The 20,321-nt window shown below is 45.1% G+C and overlaps 1 pseudogene; it reads left to right on the plus strand.

Moving 5' to 3' along the window:
• Positions 1-20,321, plus strand: part of LOC146199267 (uncharacterized) — a 197,920-nt pseudogene that overhangs the window by 168,979 nt on the left and 8,620 nt on the right.

A 20,321-nucleotide genomic window follows, 5' to 3' on the forward strand; every position in this document is an offset into this window, starting at 1 on the left:
GAATGATCTCCAGTGAAATGGCCTCGTGGAGCGTGTTAACCGCATCCTCACGGATATACTCGCCTCCTACGTGGCTCCGTCCCACATAAACTGGTATCATTTTGTTTCTGCGGCATCTTTTGCACTCAACACTGCGAAGCAAGAAACCACGCATGTCACGCCGTTCTCAGTCGTCTATGGCAGAACACCCTTCATCCCTCTCGACGCGCAGTTGTGCCTTCCCCATCAGACTGCATCACCAACTGACTCCGCCCAACGACTTTGTTACGCCCGCCTCGACGCTCAGCGCAACCTTCTCACGGCTCATGCGCGCGTGCAAGTGGCCAATGCGGCAGCACCACCACTTCCCTCCTTCCGGTCATGTGACTTGGTCCTCGTTCGCCGCACCATCCGCGCGACTGGTCATGCCACGAAGCTCATGCCCCGATACCGCGGCCCTTACCGTGTCGTTTAAAAGCTCAGCCCCGTGATATACCGCCTCGAAGACCTCCCCGAGCATCGACCATGCGGTGTGCACCACATTTTCCCGGAGCATGTGTCAAACATGAAGCGATATGTCAACGGCGTCAGCATTGACTCCGACTTAGATACCGGGTCATCACCACTACTGTCGTCGACTGCTGCCTCCCTGCCTTCCCCATGAAATGCCACCCCATAAGTGGAGCGCCTGCAGCAATTCACCGACACTTCACCGTATATATATATATACTGGTTTGGTTTGGGGGTTTATCGTCCCAAAGCGACTCAGGCTACGAGAGACGCCGTAGCGGAGGACTCCGGAAATTTCGACCACCTGGGGTTCTTTAACGTGCACTTACACACACACACACACACACACACATATATATATATATATGCATACTCAGAACCCTCATCATCTTTGTAATCACCTCACAAAAACCATGGTTCACCGCTGTTCAAGTGCCCACCCCTCATGTAATGTCCCATCGGGGGACCCTCGAGGTTCTAATTAAGAAATTATATATATATATATATATATATATATATATATATATATACATATATATATATATATATATATATATATATATATATATATATGCGCCCCATTGTTTTCCCTCTTGACGCTATGAATAAATAAATAAATAGTTTTGCAGGTCAGCTCAGTGCCAGCGTGTTCCTGTGAAAGTATCATTTTTAGGCGAAAGACTGCCCTCGTTCTTTTCTTCTTCAGATTTAACGCCAATAAGCTTCACGTTGTGCGGTGCTTCATTAATAGCGACGACTATTTTGAAACACCAAAATCGGAAGGCGCATACAAATGCATTATTGTGGCCAATTTTAAGGCTAATTTGCAGCTGAGATGAAAACGGCGGCGAAACATGGAATGGATGTGCTGATTACATCAGACTACCTAATTGTAGAAATACGTCCAATACGGCTTTACAGAAACGCCAAAGGTCAATTAAAGACACTCTTGCAATAACAAAGTTTCGCTGGTTAACGGTTTTATAAGAATATACCGTTGAGCGAAACTCTTGGCTCTATCGAAACAAAAATTTTCCATGAGAAAAAGTATGCAAGTGGCAGCGCTTTGATATCGTCATTACTCCGGGGCTTGAGCTCCCAATGAGCGGAAATTGCTTTCACTTGAGCCCCCACAGCCGTAAGAGCATACGCTAAAGCTTAGTCCTTCCTCGATTGCTGCTGCTTCAACCGATCTCTTTCTCCGGCAATCGCGGTCTGCAGATCTGAAGACCATCGTTTTGAGTGTGAGAAGGGGCCTTTGCTCGTTTTGTTTCTCAGAGTAAGAAAGAATCCCATTACGCGATCCACTCCATGCTTGGTCGAACATCTTACGGACAGGCGGGAATGGAGAGTTTGTTAACGAGGAATCGGCGTGTGGCTGCTGTTTAACAGGATTGTCGGCTTCCTGTGTTCCCTATAAAGGGGAAAATGAAAAACTAATGTGACATGAAGCACATGCAAAAAATATACTCTTTCTGAGTTTTCCAAATTTCATTGTCTTCTTCTGGCCGTTTATTAAGTTTACTCTCTGCAGGAGAACGGCAGTCTACATTATAGAGCCTAATTGAATGCAGCTTGATCATGCTTCGTCTGTTCGAACAGAGTTGATAAGAGTTGCTGGTTGCAACGGAGGCATGTCCTGGGACAATTGGGGTGGATCAGAATAGGTGGCCAGTTTTCTTTTTTGCGTCACTGCTACTTTTTTGCCGTAGGATATTAAACACAAAATGGTTTTTAATAACTAGCAGCTTCCCTAAAACGCATCGCTAAATATTAAGTGTTGTCGCTCTCGATGGTAAACTAGAGGTTTCATGATGCTTTGACATTTACATTTCTTGCAGTGCAGCGCGTGTTACCTTGCTTTTCTTTTTGCAGAAAGCCACAATGTTTTAGCTTCTGCTCAGGAGGAACTTCACAAATTCTTTCCATAAGCAGCAGTGTGTTGTGTAGGTGCTCAAGCTTTTGTTTCAGTTGTCTACTTCGTGTCATGAACATAACTCCTTTTTGTAAACAGTTGTGTGGGCTAGAGTTAAAGCATAGTGCTTTCAACAAAATTCCTCTACGTTTCCAGGACGTGCAGTTAAGAAGCAGAGATTTCTTTCTCTTTTTCTCTCTCAAAATTTGCCTTTATATTCGTTTCAGGAAAGTGGAATAATTATGGTTAAGAAAAGAAAAGGTATGTTTAACATTGATTTCAAACGCGATTTCAGGAGCGCTTCTGAATTAACATATATCTCGGGCAAGTCAAAACAAAATGCTGAAATACCCCATCGCTCCAGGTAACATTAGTGCAATGAGAGCTTGTCGATGTTTAAAAAGACATGACACGACTTTTCGTTCGGTGCTGCCATTCAATACCCGAGGCAACGAAAGTACTACACTTCATGCGTGAGGTTGGGCCGCAGCTGTTCGCTGGCCTCATTCACTACCTTCCAAGAACTATTGTCACCTTCGCCAAGGAAGTTAAGGGCATGAGCTCATTGAAGTAGAGGGGTGCACAGTACGGTTGTCAGGCAAATATAGCGACCACTGATATACTGCGTGGTCTGTGCCAGTCCCTGGGAATGAGTTATTGCAAGGGCTTGTTTGGGGCCCAGTTTTCACAGGTTCAAGCCAGAGTAAGGGTCAGAGTCAGAAGTAACAAACAAAAAGAAACTTTGTACACAGCAGGAGACAATACAGAGGAATACACACTAACACTGAAAATACACAGACACGTGGTGCACAGAAAGACAATGCAAAACAAGCAACTAAAGAGGTTTTCGATAAGCCCAGAGGCTTTACAACATTTAACAATAGACGGGAGAGTCATAAAAGCAAACACCAAATTGTTCACCGGGAACTGTCGCAGACCAACGTCTATCGTGACCTCCATGTAGACGACCACCGCTCCCTCGCAGATCAGTGGGCATGCTGAACAGCGGTTTGACCCCGGGAGCTGAGTAGAAGCACATGCTAAATCGTAGCAACACTGGATCTAGCACTGGCTAGCTGGCACAAGCGACACGACCTCAATATATAGGGCACACCGCGTCGACCTTTACCATGTGCCAAGGCCGGGGCGCACATATACGTAACTTTCACTCTTTTAAGCGTCCTTTCTTCCTCCCATCGAGCCGCGCGTGATCATTGGTCAAGCGCGGCCGAACCTTCTGGGGAGGACGAGTACCTTCCGGCCGCATGAGTCACAGTCACCAACAAATGATGGGAAGGAATGTCACGCGCTTTCCTCAGAAGGAAAAGGAGACGTTTCTACAATGTGCTAGAACTTTCTATGGATAGGCCGCATGGGGTTCCTTTGCGTCGCGCTGACCTAATAAAAATGCGCGCCGATTTCGTAACAGCCGCGAACAGGGACAACAAATAAGCTTCTTGTCCGTGATGATCATGTTTTGATCGCGTCAAGATGAAGCTTGTTTGTAACTGTAGAATGCGGCAGCGCCGGATCTCGTGGCATTGATGAGGCCAAACTGTCGCTACTCCTGTCTAGGCATGTCTGTGCAGCTCACAGACATACTGACGTGATCAAAAAACGAGCCGAAGTTTTGGTAACCGGTTTCGGTTGTGAACACCATTTAAAGATGGTTGGTTCATGGTTGGTTCATAGGAATGGAAAGGCGCAGTATCTGTCACACTTGCTCTGTGGACACCTGAACCGCGCCGTAAGGGAAGGGATCTGAAGGTGGGAGTGAAAGTGGATAGAGAGAAAGGGGGGCCGTAGTGGAGGGCTACGGAGTAATTTCGACCACCTGGGGATCTTTAACGTGCACTGACATCGCACAGCACACGGACGCCACTTCGTTGCGCCTCCATCGAAACGCAGCCGCCGAGGCCGGGATTTGATCCCGGGAACTCCGGCGCAGTAGTCGGGCGTCTTACCACTGCACCACCCCGGCGGGGCCCATTTAAAGAGCAACAAAGCGCTTTCGTGTTTTGAAGTACCCGGGAAATGCGCCCGCCAGTCCGCGTTATCCGAAACACAAAGTCACTACAAGAACCGGTTGCTCGGTTTTCAGGGTTGGGGTTTTTAATATAATCTTTAGGTGTGCGCACTCTCTCCACTTATCAAATTTGTCTACAGACACGTGAAAACTCATTTCGTTGCAACTCTTTTGTTAACCTCTCCACGCTTTGGGCAGCCTACTGGGCATCACGTAGTTAGCCTGCCTGCCTTTCTTTTCTTCTCTCTCTATGTTACACACGCGCGCTTTTTGCACTTATCTAAGCCTGACTATACTTACTTTCTCGCCTGCGCATTGACCTTCAATGTCTTCTTCAATTTAAATCTGTTTGCAATGTACGTACAGAGCATCGCATCCGCATAGTCTTCTCGAAGCGCCTAAGCGATGCCAAATTGAATAGCGGGCTACCATTTCCTCCTTCATAATCGATTTCGCCGATATTTGCCTGAAACCAAACCTTAAAATCCTAGCCTAGAATCAAATGTCAAATGAAACGTGACGCGTTGGTGCACACGCTTCCCATTTAGCGAATTTATTAAAAGAGCTGCATTTTTTATTCTGCTTTCTTAGAGAATGGTCCATAACAGACCACAGCCGCGAAGATTTGGTTCGATTAACCATTATAATGCTGCGAACCGAAGAATCCCACTCTTAGAAGTAATGGGCCTCCCTTTAGAATCCACAACTCATACCACTGACAAAAAGGGACATACTGGCTCTCTGCGTTAGTTCACCGAGAGGAATCTTCCCTTTTTTTCATTGTGTCCTTTTATTTCGTGCGATACCGGCACACTGATCAAGGTCAAGTACAACCACTCCCTTATTATTATCATGTAGTTCATGCTTTTACTAGTGACTGCACTTTGTCTCTTAGATATATTTTCTCTCACTAATTTTTTACAGCAGAACAAATGACTCATTCTACTCACAAATAATACCTTTGATGACTTTGGCTTTAATGCCAGTCCAATACTTAACCAGCATTATAACTATTACTTAATCGTCATCAATAACCTATCCACGTCTACTGCTAAAGCCTCGTTGTGCCCGTCCAATTAATTGTGCCTTGCTCCAGCGACAGCCGTGTTACTTCCCCAAACATACTGATATATTCTACTCGCCCCATTATCTGCTCGCTATTGCTACGCTTTCCTTCTCTTGGAATCACATCCGACGGCATTAATAACCTTAGTTTATTTTGCCTTCTCGTTACATGCCCTATCCACGACCACTTCTTTCTTTTCCTTTAGATTGCGATCTCATTATTTCACGTTTTTCCCTTGAACCCCCTCCCCCCGCCCACCATCACTCTAATCTCTTCATTTCTCTTAACCCTATGCCCACATTTTTGCTTTTCATAGCTGGCTACTTTGCGCTCAAGATTAGTTGAACATTCCTCGTTAACCGCCAGGTTTTTGCCTCGTAGGCGAGTACTTGTAAAATACGTATGATGCTGTATAAACGTTTTTACCATATTACTAGGATGGCATTACCCAATTACATGTAAATATACTCGAAAATTCAAGAAAGAGTTGGCTTGGAATTCATATTTAGGAGCACAAAACAAGTAAATTCCCGTCAAGCAAGGCGGCTTTTTTGTGGGCGTACCCCACAAGAGCCGCTCTTTTCCCAGTAACACCCATAACGGACAAACCGCGGACGGCACACGACTATTAATATTCCGTCACCGTCGCTGCTGGTCTATCCCGAGGGTCATCTACAGGACAGATATTGCGGAAGGCGGCGAGAACGTGGGGGCGAATAGGCCATCCATTAAGCCAAGAAGTTTGGAGGCGCGCTCCACTTCAGCGGGTAATAAAGGATAAACCTTTTGCAGTGTTCAATAGCAGAAGTTCTGCTCTGATGCCTGGCCGTAGCTCCCTTGCGGAAGTTTGTAAAGGGTCTTGAGGGGGGTGCCCATGGAAATATTGTCCTCTAATATGCGAAGAATTGTCTCCCGATTCAAGGCAAAGACAGAGTGCGTGTGTTATACGTAAAGGTAGCTGCATCCGTACACATCACATGTTATTACAAAAATATAAATGATCGCACCGCACGTTCCTTTCTCCCTTAATAGTATTCCTCGAAAAGAATTATAATTGGGGCACACTTTCGACTTCAGCGAACCAAGAACAGTATAAACTGCACAGTATCACGTAGTGGTGACAATATCGTTGTCAACAAATGAGGAGGCTTGAACTTCACTCAAATAAACTTCTTTTCGAGCTGATTCCCGCCCTCAAAAGAATAACTCGGTGGCGGATATTACAAGAAACGTGCTCGCTGGTCCTCGAATTACGAATGCTCGTCGCAAGCGACTACGCTCAATTTAAAGGTGGCAAGGAAACATCGAGATAAAGCCGCAGACCATGACTAGCGCAATCTGGAACATTGCAGAAACACGCGAGCGGCAGGAATCTTCTAGATCCCTCTCGACACAGCTTTCGTGACAAAGAAATTGATAAAGAAACATCTCACGACAACGAGCGTAAACAAAAACAAACGAAATAATCGATCCTCGTGCTAGAAACACTGTGATAAGGCCGCATGCCAACGGCTGTCAAAAAAGAGCAAATCAAATTTGCATAATTCATGATATTACTCCGCCATTAAAAGGCATCGCCTCGACTATTACGAAATAAACACAGAAAGGTAAACAAAATACAACAAATTAAAATTTCTGTCCTTTAAAGCGCAAAATAAGGCTTCAGGCGCATACATGGACGATTTCTGGACGGTCTCGGCGCCGCTGGGATGTGGTCGTGCCGTACGGGATGACTTCGTAACCCAGTTGTTCTGTATACGCCGAAGGACTTTGTATGGCCAATAGTATTGTTTTAGTAACTTTTCACTTAGGCGACGACGGCGAATCGGCGTCCAAATCCGCACTTGGTCTCCTGGCTTGTACTCTGCTGGGCGTCGTCGTAAGTTGTATCGCCGCGTTTCGGTGCGCTGTTGGTCTTTAATACGCAGCCGTGAGAGCCTTCGGGCTTGCGCTGCACGCTGCAGTTAGAGGCGGCGACGTAGAGGCTGTCTTCTTCTGTTACGTGCGAAAGCATCACGTCAAGCGCTGTCTCGGACTCTCGGCCGTACACAAGCCTGAAAGGGGTCACTATTGTTGTCTCCTAGATGGCCGCGTTATCCCCGAAGCTCACGTACGGCAAGATGGCGTCCATCTTGCCGTACGTTTTGCGTACATGGCGAGCATGTCCGCTATTGTTTTGTTCAGACATTCCCTAAGCCCGTTCGTCTGCGGGTGGTAGGCGGTCGTCCTCCGGTGGCTTGTCTGGCTGTACGTCAAGATGGCTTGAGTGAGCTGCGGTGTCCACTAAGGCGGTAACCATGGGCCGTTGAAAGGAACTTAGGAGTATCCTTCGTATCCTCGGATTTTCATGTTGGCTTCAGTGTTCGATCTCTGCTTCGTCTTGTGCTGGGGTCGCGACCAGGGCAAACCATCGTCACTTCGCTGGGCGGCCGTGTCAGCTTACCCCGCCGGGGTGGCGCAGTAGTTATGGCGCTCGACTACTGTTCCCAAGGACGCGGGATCGAATCCCGGCCTCGGCGGCCGCTTTTCTGTGGAGGCGAAAAGCAAGGCGCCCGTGTGCTGTGCGATGTCAGTGCACGTTAAAGAACCCCAGGTGGTCGAAATGTCCGGAGTCCTCCACTACGGCGTCTCTCATAGCCTGAGTTGCTTTGCGACGTTAAATCCCACAAACCAACCAAACCGTGTCAGCTTGGAGGCTTGTCGCGTTGTCCTGGATGTTGTAGCGGCGGTGTCACTCTCTAGCATGGGCGCGCCGAAAACGTCTTCCTAACGAGCGTCGGCGTAATAGCGGTGTCGTCATTACTCGTCATCGCCGACGGAAGACCTTTGTTAGTTCGCTGTGAAGCAACCTCACCTCCAAATGTTGCTACCTTTAGTTTCCCCTCCGGGAGCTTGGGGACAATTGCTCGCACACTGTCACCGTAGTTGCGGCCTGGCGACGCAAGTCGATCGTTGTATGGAGATGGGGAGTGGTGCCGACAGCTTGGTGACTCTACCTTGCTCAAGTAGTGTTTGACTTCTTCTGATCGTTCACTAGGACGGGGTCATGCGGCGTCGATGGCGAAGCCGCGCAGGCTGATGCGTCTGTATGGATAGGGGCGTAAAATGTGGCCGGCCCCACCGCAATGAAAGAATGGTGGGCGATTGTTGGAAATCCTCCAGGCGTCGTATTCCCTGCGGCTTTGGCGTTGGCCGTAGGCTTAGTGGGCAGGAGCCAAGGAGCGGCTTTCGGCAATAGGATGGAAGCGACGGGGGCTTGGCGTCGCACATCGTAAAGGCGAGTACGCAGCGCGCCGGCGTAGCTTTGGTGGTTGCTCAGGAGCGGTCGTTTGTGTTGGCGCACCAAGGGCCTTCTCGGACGATGTCCGCAAGAGTCGCTACTTGGGGCAGTTGAGGCAATGGTAGTAGCCGGCGAAGTTCTTTACGGATGACTTCATGTACGCTTTCCAGAAGGCTGTCTCCTCGCGCGGATGCGCTGCTGTATTGGCTTTCGCAGGCCTGTTGTGGCCGTCTCTCATAGTGGCGCATCCGGGTGTCCATCGTTTTCTCCTTGGTTTGAGCTTCGCTTTCACATTTGGTCATGTTTTTTGGCGGATTTTTTACAAGTCCTGCAAAAAGCAACTCTTTAACGCCTCGCATCAAAAATCTCACCTTCTCCCCTCAGCATGGCAGGGTCGGCATGGCGAAAGAAACGCTTCCTTTCGACGTAAGCAAGGACAGGCTCATTTGGGCGTTGAAGCCTTGAATGCAATAGTGCCTGGGCTCGTTTCATGCAGATGACGCTTGCAAAGGCTATAAAAAAACTACCTCGGGCTTAGCTTTAGTTAAGCCCGGTAGGTTGCGAAAGCAGTAGTAGCATGACTACTCTATAGTTCAGCTCGTAGTGTAGCCAATTGTGCATGTTGACCGTACGATTAACGCAGGACACACATTGTAGTTTACTAATGTATAGCTTTATTTGTCTTCGCTGACAAAGAGTCTTCGCTGTTGAAAGCGTTCATTACATTCCATTCGGACTCGTCACCAGTTGAGGATGATTCAAGAGAAGCGCGACTGGCTCGTCTAGCTGCATCTTGAGCGCGCCATCGAGCGAGACGCTGTTCTCGTTCTTTCTCTGTCTCTGTAGCCCGCTGTCGTTTCCTGGCTTCACCGAGACGGCAGGGACTTTTCTTTGGGTTTATCAGGATGAATAGCGAGTGCCTCAGCTGAGCAAGCGCGAGCATTTATATACCAATCGTTTTCCTCCTCCTCCTCTCAACTGCGAGAGAAGAGGTGACAGCAGCGCCTTCACTCGGTAATAGCGCGGCTCCAGCTGCAACGCACAGTGCCTACCTACCGCCCCACCCGATGACTTGGTAGCCCATCTCTCGCATCTGGTATGACGTCATCAAATGTGCCTACCAACCGTGGCTACGGAAAAGGCTGAAAATGGGAGTAGTATTGCTTTGGCAATAAAACTCAGTCTGAATGTCTCCCAATTCTTCAAAGTGGTCTTATATTTTTCAAACCAAACTCTGGCAGAACCTTCAAGTGCAAAATAGACTTGCCTTAGTTTTGCGAGCGTCGTTCCAGCCATTGAATCCTGCCACGCGATCGAAGAGGTCCATCCAGTCTTCTGCATCTTCAGTTGGCAGTCCATTGAGGATGGGGGGCTCCTGGTGCTGTACGAACGCCAGAGATGGTTTGTGTTCGTCCGGCATATTCGAGGGTATTCCACGTTGACACAGTTCATTACTTCCTTCAGATGTCACGTAGTGGTAACAATGTCGTTGTCAAAAAATGAGAAGGCTTGATCTTCACTCGAATAAACTCTTTACTGGGATGATTTAGCCCTCAAAAGAACTGAAGAAATCGGCGGCGGCGATAACAACAAACGTAGTCGCTGGTAGTCGAATTATAAATGCTCGTCGCACGCGTAAACGCTCAATTTAAAGGCGGCAAGGAAACGTCAAGATAAATCCGCATACCGTGGCTAGTGTAATCCGGAACATTGCGGAAACGCACGCGAGTGGCACGAATCGTCTAGATTCCTCTAGACGCATCTTGCGCGACAAAGAAAATGATAAAGCAGCACCTCGCCACAACAAGTACGAGCAAAAAGAAAGGAAATAATCGATCCTCGCGCTAGAAACACTGTGATAAGGCTGTACGCTGACTGCTGTCAAAAAGAAAAACCAATAGACACTTGAATTGATCGCGGTAATAGCAGTAATGCACACAACAATTTTTGAACTTCCTTTGATAGTGGGGAGAGCTCCTATGAAGGGGCTGATGCCTTGGTGGACACAACAATGGCGGACAATGGGAATTGAAAACGTAGCCCTTAAATGCATTCCTATATTACATGATATGCATTGATGTGTACGTTTGCCATATGTTCTCGTTATATTTGTTCACAACAAAATCTGTTTTTAAAGACGTTTTCTCAAAAGCGGTGCAACAGAAAAATATTGTTGTGATAGGAAAGTGAAAGAGTATGCAGCAAAACAAAAACTGCTGCTCATAAGCGCTGTTTGCATCCGGCACTCTAAATGTCGCGCGTTGCATTAAGTGCTAGAACTTAGGCGTGCCCGCTGGTTGTTATTTCTACGGGTACCAACAGAGCTGCCGAAAGACAAACAAAACTAGTTCAACTAAAAGCCTAGCATTAGGACAGGACTAGAGAGACGAGGACAGGACGACAAAAAGAATCGTATAATTCCATTCAGTTGTAAGTTGTACCTCTGACCAACTGCCCCTACAGTTTACTTTGTTAAACAAAAACTAGGCCGAGTGGTTTCAACTGTTCCTGTTTTCCCTATCACGTTCACCACTAGGTAAGAACCATCTTGTTTTGAATTGATGCCATTTTAAAAATAGTAATATTGAAGAGCGATTCCCTTAAGCTCGATCCTTTCGTTTTTTGGACGACCATTTTACATAGTTACTGAAAAGATATCTTACCAATAGGCGAAATATTTTGCAGTCGGCGCATACGTTAATTATGGTGGATTCAGCTACTTTGAGAACTCCATATGTGTTCTTCAGTGTAAGTGAAACCGATTCAGTCCGAAACCAGTTCGCACTTTATATATTCATGACCACTTTTTTTAAGGGAAGGTTGCTTGCCATTATTTTTCGTTTTTTTTCTTTTTCACTTGCTTAGCTGGGTGTCTATGCTTCAGGAAATTTCCGTCGACGAAATTAGCCTTAGTGCGATAAAATCACACTTTTCATTTTTAATTAAAGCTTGGTGCCACCTGAAACTTTTCTCGATGACCGCGCTGCAGCCATTACCCAGTTCAGCTTGCTCAGACACATTATGAGAAGATAAAAACAAGAAAATGTAATTTTCTGAAAACAAGTGGACCGTCAAACAATATTTTCTAATTGGTTGGATAAGTTAAAGTGCACTTAGCCCCTTCATATTGCCTCTTTTCCCTCGTTTTAAATTATCCGGACCCGTCAACCAAGCTTCGTCCCAATGGGAATCTCGAATCACCCTTTCTACCCCAGGAGTGCTTTGATGTGGTACGTACATTGTACGAAACCAACAACGGCACTAGGCTAATTATTGCCCCCGCGGACGACGACTTCGGTTGCAGAGCTCAATGCCGCAGCCCCTGCCCTGACCTGTGCGTAGCTAATGAGATCAGCGTGGAGTGCGCCGGAGGTATACCAGTGAGCGCGCCGGCCATAAACACGGACGCTGCGGATCGGCTGGCGGCCACTAGAGTGTACAGAGGATGATACTCAGCGCTCAAAAAGATTGCTGGCTTCATTTTCTGAGCAAGAGGAAGCTCGGGGCGATCATGCAGATTAGCCTCCCCAAATGAAAATTTGCAGAGAGCCCGCAGCTATTCTCGCGGAGGAAAGGGAAAAGGGAAAGACGATTACAACACCAAGAAGAAAAGAAAAGTCCGGAAGACGACTGCACTAAATGGAACAAGATGAAAAGAAACATACTGCTGAATAAGCAAAAACCATTCAACGCAAATGACCAGGCATTTGTAATAATTAAAAAAAAAAAGAAAGCAGCTCCGTGGCTCCGTGTTTTCGTACGCACGCATGCAAGGTAATTTTATTGAGACTTGAAGAACATTACGAAAAGGCATGTTTGTCGGCATTTCTCACATCAGATACTTCAGATGCAGGAAAAGTTATAAAAGTATATCAGTTCTACACTATAGAACTTCAATTGCCTGTTCTCAAAAAGAAAAAAAAAAAATAACGTGTTTGCAGTGAACATGCCGGCCGTGTTTGCCGCACACACTTGGCCTGCTTTTGAGACTTAGCTTCGAAATCGGTGTGATTTTAACTAATGGAGGAAATGTTCAGAAATGAAGAAAAATGTTCGCTTCATTACTGAAGTAACTAACCCCAGCTAGATTTGGTGCAAACACAGTTCAGCTCATACGTGTTAGCGGCCAATCTGCATTACCGAGGCGTTTCCCAAATAACTTTTGTTTCACTGTTGTTGGTTGAAATCATTGCTTGAATTTTTGCGACTTGCAGTCGAGCTCTATTTATGTGAGAAAAACGTGAATGATGTATTGCTGATGAAGCTTTTGTTTTCTTGTAAAATCGTGTACATTTTATGATAATTCTGTGAATGGGACGGTATATTATTTCCAATGCTGCTACAACGAGTGGGGCAACCGTCTCGTTGAACTGCCGACAGCAGCCGGGTTTTGAGGAAGCACTATATTTTTACGCTGCGAAAAGGAAAATAAAATTTAATTTTATGATATTTTAAAATTTTTCTTTTATTCTGTTATGAAGCAAGAATTATCAGCGTTATATATTTAATCTCTCCGCCCATTGCACAGCAAAACGTACACCTCACCCAGTGCTTCCCATTGTCCCTGCTCTGCAACAGCTAAGGCCATTTCATTCCCGCAAACACTCGAATTTTATACAACGAATGGCCACCCAGCCAGCACTTTATACCCACAAATACCATTTTTATTGACCGAACGATCACCCAACAAACCTTGCTTGGTTTAGCTTACGCAGAAGATTTGCATACCTAGATGCCGGCTTTCGGAGCGTCTTTAGCGTCCTGGTTCACTCATTCTAATAGAGCAGCCGTTCATGTGGGACAACCTTACGAGGATGGCGCATGAATGCTTCCTTTCACGGCAACCTATATACAATGCACCACCAGTCGAGCATACGCGGGCTGATGAACATATGTAGATAGTTGCTTGATGCAATAATAACGAATATTTTATATAAAACGTAGATATGGGCACAAATGCAACGGATAATGCTCACAGTTCACTCCTACACAACGCCGCGATATGACGTTTGCTGGAATGTCCGTCCAATTTACGCGGCGCTCAGGGAAACACATGTAATTAGCTACTCTTCAGCGCAGACCGTAAACAGTGATGGAGTGCGTGAGAGTCGAGTATTGTGCGGCCAAGCCAAAGGTACGCTGTTTGCACCGACTGTGAGTCAGAGGGCTTAACGTAGGCTATTTTCGGCCATGTGTCCGGAGCGCTCGTTCGAGGGCAATGCTAATTTCCTGCTCTCCGAAAGGCCATTCTTTGCACAGGAGCTGATCTGAGTTTAGGGGTTGCCGAAACGAGGAACTAGGTCGTTAGACTTCGACTTTGAAACTCGGTCTACCTTGGAGCACGGAAACTTTTCGGTGTGGAGTGGAATTACAGGTCGCCGTAGCGGTTTGGAACAAAGCCTATTCAGCCCGCTGACCTTGACTATACCTGCGAGCTTTCTTAGAATATCGGGTTGTTGTGGAACATGTGACGCCGCAGACAAGGGCTAAAATGAAACGCAGCAGAGGATGCTAGGTTTTTTGCATTGGAAAGGGGCACTATCTTATAAAATCAAGCATTCAGGAAAGCAACAACCATTGCAATTCGAGAACTGCATAGTCGAATGCTCATTTTTAATTCCTCTGTGTTAATAAATTTTATCAATGGGGAAAATCAGAAATGTTCCTGCGGATTTGCATCGCATTTTTGTGGAGGGACGCCGAAAGCAAGCACAGAAGCTGTAGGAGCGGTTCTTAAGTTAAGCAAAATTAGAACATAAATGGTCATCCTTAAGGATACAAAGTTAGTCCGAACAGAAAGCGTGTGCGAGAACCAAATACCGTTGAAAAAACCAAAATTGCGAGCAGTCTTTGCGAATTTTTCAATATTACCTAGTGTTAAAGTTTTTTGGATTCCTTGTTTGAGTGAACAATACGCTCTATCTAAAGTAAACGATTGCTGAAACATAACCCACAGACAACTTTGTTCAATAACGCATCAATAAAATGTCATTAGGACAGATTATATTTCGGTATACCTTGAAGAAAACAAAATATAATTTGTATTAGCAATATTCTCATATGTTTGCTGATGGTATTTTGTAATCATTCCCAGAATTTTTTAAATGTTTCTTTGAATTGCTGTTCAAGTTATGTTTCATTCCCTAAGGCACACATACGTTCCAGTCGTCTGCATATGGAACGAAATGAGCGGTTTCAAAGGATTTGCAATTTTAATTGTATTCTAACCTCACAATGGAATTAGGGATGATCTACGCGTAACACCACCGCATATTGTTAGTCGCGATTTTACTAATTTATTGGCAGATATGCCATGTTAGTACTCAGGTATTAGCAAGTATATCATGTTAGTATACACTGACATGTCTTAATGAGGTCTGTCAAAGTTTTTCGAATTCCATGATTTTTACGTTATCACTATAATAACTCGGAAGCTAATGTGTCAAATCTTTATTATAAATTACCTACAGCCAAGTTTCATGAGGCGTAAACAGTAATGGACGGACCTACTCTCCCACTTGTCTGCGCGTTAAGGAACCCCAGGTGGTTGAAATTAATTAGAGGCCTTTTTTTTTGCCCACCCCCTTTGTCTGAGTAATCTGTGCGACGTTAAACCAGAAAACAGAACCGTTAATTTAAATTAGTCGCTTTGTTTCAGCGGGGGGAACCAGTTAAGATAAAGGAATAAAAAAATAAAGGGAGTCTAAGCGTTTTCCCTAATTTAGTTCAAACGAACATTTTTAGAAGTTATGCAAGGCACCCACTGATATTTTTGCCTGTTTCACCGACTTCAGTGATTATTTGGAACAACTAAACTTTAAAAATCAGTTTGAACGCTCTTTTATTAACAGAAATGCTTTCAAGCGCCGTGAAAGCGGTCTGACTCAGGTTTTCCAGACGAGCCTTAGCGTATAGTCCCCTTTATTTGGCAAAAATGAAAGACCAGGTGGCCTCTCCACCGGGTTAAGTGGAGAGATATGGGAGAGGCCTTCGCCCTGCAGTGGGTATAATCAGGCTGATGATGATGATGATGAAAGACCAGGAAGTTTACGACACAGAGCTTTCCAGTAGTGATCTGCGAACCAGAATTGGTCACTATTGAAGTAGCCTCATCGACCACTGGGTTAAGTTCTGCCGGATTCAGGCTTTCTGCGAGGCCGAGAACGGAGCTTTGAGCCGCTGGCTAGGAAATAAGCGTCTGCGCTGCAGCCGTTCTGCCGGAAACGCCCGCTGTCAACCAACGTTGACGCTTATCCCGCAACCAGCAGCAAAGCGAAATTCTGTCCTGATGAGCGAAGAAGGGGACAATTCGGAGTGGTTAACTTGGGTTCCTTTATTGAGAGAGCTGTAAAATTTATCATAAAAGCCAAGCTCTTAGCGATTTCGCAGGCCTCTTATATATATAAGTATATATAGTAAACAATAAAAATGTGCGTAAGTAGTTTTTAATATAAGATGTAACTGCTCCTACCGCGTTGAAGGTAATCTGCGCCTGAATAAAATGTGATAAAGTGAGTTTTATTCTGCCGCCGCAAATCGCTAAGCTCAGGCTACTAATTACGTCAGACAATGATGAGCAAGTAAGAAGGCTTAAGCATGCATAGTTTCCAGCATGGTTTCCTGAGCCGTTTAAAATAATGTACGTGATAGAACAATTTTTGCAGTTGAACTTCAATAAATATTCAGGAGACACTCGAGGTGGCCTTAACAGAGCTTTTGCGATTATTTGTACACGTAAAATGCTCTTGGTGGTTTTATGAGAGACTTGCGATCTGTTTGAACATCTGGGGAGTCTCAAATTAAGTTTTGAGGTCAGTTCATCTCAGCCCTTTGGAGTAGGCCGCGACGGTGTTAAGAGCCTGTCTTCGGTTAGGCTAGAAGCAGGCTAGAAGCAGCGGCGAACGTCATCTGTAAAGAAGAGAGCTTAGGTGTCTACTGAAATTGCGAGCAATATTTCGTGAGAAATACATTTACATGCATTCAAAAGAGAGCAAAGTAGGTACGACGAATGGCATAGTAACGCGGTCTTCGTCGTCGTCTACACCCACTTTCTGCTTAATGCTTGGAACATTTTCGTTGTTGTTGGCGGTGGTGTATAGATACCTCTAAATATGCATGACCGGTATTAATTCAGAACAAATTGCCCGTGTGTTATTGGCAAAGGAAAAGTTTTTCTCCAGTCGGTTCTTCGAGTACCCCTTCCAGATGATAGAGCGCCTAGATTTCAGTGATAGAGCATTTCTATAGAACGAGGGCAGAAGAATAGGACGGCGTAGGGGGGAGGGGGGAGGGGCAAAGAAGTGCTTTATGGGATGTTTTATGTATAGAGAGGAAGAGGGGCGGTGATGGAGAGTACAAGTAAGAAGTGGTGAATCTAGCTCATAAAGGTGCTGTTTTGACATTCCGTATGACGTACAAGATACGTTCGTCAGTGCTACGAGAGCCAGAAAACTTGATGTGTAAGGACGAAACCCGAGATTGCCGCAGAGGTGGTCAATGTAGTCAACGCATAAACAGCGGAAACAAATGGTCCTGTCATCGGGTATACTTAAGTCGAAAGGGTTACGTCGTCGAGGAGCGATGTGTTGAGGTCGCCCATGGTTGATAGCAGAATCGTCGGCTGCTTGCGATCGACGCTCGGGGCCGGCAGACTGGTGGCGCATTCTAGCAAGTAAGTGGTGAATCACTACTTGCCTCAGAGAAATGTCGTGAGCCTGATTACCAGCATCACTTGCCTGCAGGGAGGCGGGAGACATGTTCTCCAGTTCCAATCGACAATGCGGGTCACATTTCAACTCGGGGGTTTAATTTTCTCAGCGCATCGCATCTTGACATGACGATGTCGCTGCACGATGACATCGATGGTTTCGGAAAGGGATAGGCTGCGGTCTAATACACCAGTTTTTGAGAAATGTGCTGATGATACCGCGAACTGTTTGAGAAATTTCTGTAAATCGGCAGGATGAAGACGTCGCCCACGACTGTATGAAACACCTGCCCCGCTCTGTAAGATTCAGACATATTCTTTGCTGATTCTGTAAATCTTGCGGAAAAGAGGGCCAACGCGTCTTCAATATGCAAGACATAGAATTGTATCGAGGTCTGCAGGTAGTTAGAAAGGTTCCTGCTAAGGGAGTTTTCAGAACAGGTCACGAAATTTTTATTTGTATATGTCTCAGTTGGCCAATCCATTTCTTGCGTATTGTTCTTGACTAGTTGTGTTACCTTTGAGACAGAATTACAATGAAAAGTGGTGGTCTCCACTAGGTTGCGATAAGGGATGGCAAGCATACGTGCCAAGTACTGTTGGAGGCGTTACTGAAAAACAAAACGTAACTAACTAACTCGTTGAGCCAAATAAAGAAATGCTTTACCACCTTACGTCAGCTACGGAAAACGTGTGATCGTTACCTAAAAATTGTACCGCATGTTACTTTGCTGTGAATCCATGGCCATAAATTTTATTCAGTGCGTCTTCGTTGCAAGAGCGCGCGATAACAATTTTATAAAGCCCATAATTCGCAGGAATTATTTAGACCAAACAACCAATTTTACCCAAAATCCTGATTTAACGAGAATAGCTTTTACCAATGGGCACAAGCATAGCAACTTTATAGTGGACTAAACGTGCCTAAACTTGCACGTCATGGCTTTTAACTTCGTGGCAAATGGTGAAGCGATTTTCTGAATGCGTCATAAAACATGAAATGACACGTCATCATCAATTCTAACTTGACGAAGAAAGCATGGCTGAACTCTCTGCGAATTTACAGTAATTCTGATAATGGGATGCTCCAAAATGCTTTGTGTGCTTCTACTAGCAAAACAGACGCCAAAACTGTGTAGCAGTGATGAAATTCAAAAATTGCTTAGTTCCGCAAAAATATACTTGCGCAATTAAACATTTTTCATTCACTTGAACCTGTATATTTACCTCAAAGAAATGCCATTGGTTATGTGAAGGTGTTAAAGGTAAGCCTGGCTTACTCAGAAATTCAATAACCGGTAATCTAACCGCAGTTTCTGATAGAAAGAAAAATATTTTCTAAATATAAAGCGGATAAACAGCGCTATATTATTGCAGTGACACCATTGTAATAACTTGCTGTTGAATTTAAGCAACAGATAAGTGTATGAACGCGTGTCAGTGTGCGTGCTTCATGCTTTATGGATATTCTGTCTTTATATTTTGGTTGGATGCATCGCCAAGTGCAGGTGTTTCTTACCATGCATGCGAGCAGCAAGAAGGTTCATCTAGAGTACCTGTACATTTATTTGCAACATCAAGTTATGTGCTTTGAGGTTTTATTTTGAATATGGGGTGGAGGGTGACAATGGGAATAAAAGGCAACTATGTAGTAACGTGACACCTCCCGTTACCGACAATATTACGCAAGTACAGTCGTGAGCAAAAGTGGTATACACCGCTGAAGAGGTGGCGGAGCTCGAGAAAACTGGATGCCAACTTTATCTGGCAACAGCTATCTAAAATCGAGACAATAATGGCAGTGCCCCATTTGATCGACATGCATGTGTCACTGTCGCTGTCTCTTACGCTGTCACTAGATAGCATTTCGATGCAGTTTTCTCGAGCTGTGTCACTGGCTGAGTGTTGTATACCACTTCTGCACACGACTGTACATTATACGGTACTGTTCTGAAATGGTAGCAAGTACGCCACTAAGTGCTCGAAAAAAGTAACGCGTTACCGTTAACGTAGTTACTTGTAATACGTTACCGTTATCACTGTCAAGATCCATCAAATTACTTGCTCTCGCGCACTTATCCACGTTGAGCTAATATTTCATGCTGGTATTTTGAGTGTAGGAAACTGTCAGGGTAAACAAACCTTTTTCTCTTGCAACTGCATTTGACCACTACGTCATCGTCACATCGCGTCGACCTGATATCTCTCAAATCTTTGAAAAACAAAACAATTTAAATTTTTCTTGTGTGAATTAATTCAGGAAAAAGGTATCATATCCTCGCACTGTAAACATGTGATGCGAATTACTCAACAATGATTATTTTTGTTCACGAAAACCTTAAGTACACGTTCGTAATCTTTCCTCTTTATCTAGGCGTTGAAAATAAGCCTTAACGGTTAGGGCTATGAGAGCGTCGTTTCCTCTTATGTTTGTAACGTTCATACTGCCGCGAAGCAATCAAATCTTTCTTCGCTGTGTTTCAACAGCCGCCAGGACGCAGACTTGTCACTGAGATTGTAGCGAGAAATCTTGTTATAACCGCCGCCCAATTGCTCACCTCTTCAGCGGACGCAGGTCAGCACAATAAAGAGTTTACTCCAGTGAAATCCAAGTCTCCTCGAATGTGCCTATGGCCTTATCACTATTATGTATCAATGCATTAAGCGATTGAACTGTTCTTGAAGGACCACTGGGAAGCAAATTCAGGTTGGTTTGGACCTAGACACTACTACACCAAATAACAAATAGATTACGCTGATTGAAAACTTATATTGTATTCTCTATAAAAGGAAAACCTGATTTTATATGTCACCGGTTTGTTTCGCAGGTAAAAGCGC

Source organism: Amblyomma maculatum, chromosome 2 (assembly GCF_055883805.1).
Source record: "Amblyomma maculatum isolate TAMU_Amacu chromosome 2, ASM5588380v1, whole genome shotgun sequence".
In the NCBI taxonomy this organism is placed as follows: Eukaryota; Metazoa; Arthropoda; class Arachnida; order Ixodida; family Ixodidae; genus Amblyomma; species Amblyomma maculatum.